General features: G+C 50.7%; 1 protein-coding gene across 4 annotated transcripts in view; it reads right to left on the bottom strand.

Moving 5' to 3' along the window:
- Positions 1-2102, bottom strand: part of LOC102676798 (protein wingless-like) — a 78177-nt gene that overhangs the window by 4898 nt on the left and 71177 nt on the right. The gene's annotated exons all lie outside the window — the stretch shown is intronic.

Raw genomic sequence — 2102 nt, forward strand, 5'->3', positions numbered from 1 at the left:
TCGTCCAACGGGCAAGGACCGGCTCACGAGTCGAAAGAGAACGAAAACAGCTCTTTATATGGGATCACGGTGGGAGGGGTGGGTTGAAAGCTTGCGCTTTATACGGCTATTGGCAGCAACTGTTTTATAATGCAGATAACTGTTGGAGGGCTGGAGCTACTGTAACTGGCGTTGCTGTTGCTTCTGGTTCTGGTGCACGGTGGTAAGAGGAGCACAGGGGACTCGTAATAAATCCTCCACGGGGAGTTGTACGTCTCTTCTGTCGGACAGTGGAGAGAAGGGAGGAGAGGAGGTGGAAGGAAGAAGAGGAAACGAAGCTGAGGTGCACAACGGAGGGCCAACGCTGCCTCTTTACTCTTCGGCTCTTGACGCAGGGACGCGGTGACGGATGGCGCACAGGCCTTGCCCTGCTACCCTATGTCAAGCCCAAATCACTGTTTAGATAACTCAATAGATAGCGTAGCGGGTATACGCGCTCGGTAATGTTTACTCGGGAGCGTGCGCCTTCTTCTTTTACCTCGAGTCCGAGCTACTTTAACGCTTGTCTTAACCCTTCGGTGACCGACTTTATCCATAACCATTGTTGTGACGTTATATTTTTCATAATCGTCTCTCTCTCTTTTTCTTCGCAACGATTAACATCCCAGACGTGAGAAAATTTATACGTCGTATCGTTGTATTATCCATCCATCATCTTACTTACTTATTCGATATTCTAATCTCGATTCGAATATCTCGGATTTGACAAAAAATCGTTTCAACAAAAAAAGAAAAATCGTTCATTGTTTTCGACGAATACAAAAGCGAACGTCGAGTACACCGTAGGGACTGATAGTAGGTCGCCTTGTGTGGGCCAGGCCCCAGAAGAGAAGAGAAGGGAAGAGAAGAAAAGAGAAGGGAAAAGAAGAAAAGAAGGAAAGGGAAGAGAAGAGAAGAGAAAGAACAGGACCGTTTCGTGTACATTTCATAATACATTAAGTCGTTTTGCCGGGGTTTAACGAATACGTGGCAAAAGTGAGACGTGGCGAAGGACGGGGCGCGCGTGAGAGCGAGAGGGCGATAAAGTGGAGACGAACCGGAGCCAAGAGAATGGAAGAAGGAGCAACGAGAGGACCGTGTCCGAAAGATTTAACGACGCGCGTTCTCTCCGAGATACGTAGCCAGCACAAATTTGACACGGTGGATTTCTCGAACGACCGCGGGGACCCTCACCTGGCCACCGATGTCGTCCTTAAAAAGCTGGAACCGTTGGTAATGGTGAAGTACGGGCCGTTTCTCGGAAGCTGCTGCCCTCTGACTTCCAAGTCGAACTCGAATCCCTCCCCCCGCCCCCGATCGACCATTCTTCCGAGCGGATAATCGGCGAATCGACCTCCTCCGGATCGCTCTTTCCTCGAAAATCGACCAATCTGTCGGTCGGCCGACCGACCGACCGACCGACCGACAATGAGATAAATAGTACGCGCTACTCCCCCCTCCACCTCCTTTTCCCAAATTCCACACGACGTACGACGTTTGGAATAACTATATGGAGGGAGGAGGAGAGAAAAAGTCGTGGAATCGACACCTCTTGGTTGGCCACTTGGCGAGCAAAAAAAAGGTGTACCACCGATCCACGGAGACAGATAACGAAGAAGACAGACGTGGCGGGCACCGAGATCGTGGCTGCGGACGACGATCTTAAGCTTTCAGGTCAGGTGCGCTCGATGTCGCGCTCTCGCGCACTCGTCCGACACGATATATGTTTCCTCTTTCGACGCACGTACGCGCCACGACGAATTTATATGTCACACTGGAATAGGACAGTCGAGGGGGCAATCTCTTTTCTTCTCGTCTCGCCCGGTTTCTTCTCCTGCTCCCGCATGCGTGGATTTGGGACAGGTTCTCGGATCTGGTCGCGGCTAAAAGGCACGCATACACCGTATTCTGATTTAAGGAAGCGCGTCGTCTCTCGCCTACGCCCGGTTCGTCGTCGTCAACGACGTCGTAAAAGATTTCACCTTTTCTCCCGGTTTCCTTACCCCGATCCGCTTCGGAGAGAGTACGAAACACAGGCCGCCTATGTTCGCGGTCGTTTAAACTTCTTTTTTTTTTTTTTTTTT

Source organism: Apis dorsata, unplaced genomic scaffold, assembly GCF_000469605.1.
Source record: "Apis dorsata unplaced genomic scaffold, Apis dorsata 1.3 scaffold_894, whole genome shotgun sequence".
NCBI classification, from domain to species: Eukaryota; Metazoa; Arthropoda; class Insecta; order Hymenoptera; family Apidae; genus Apis; species Apis dorsata.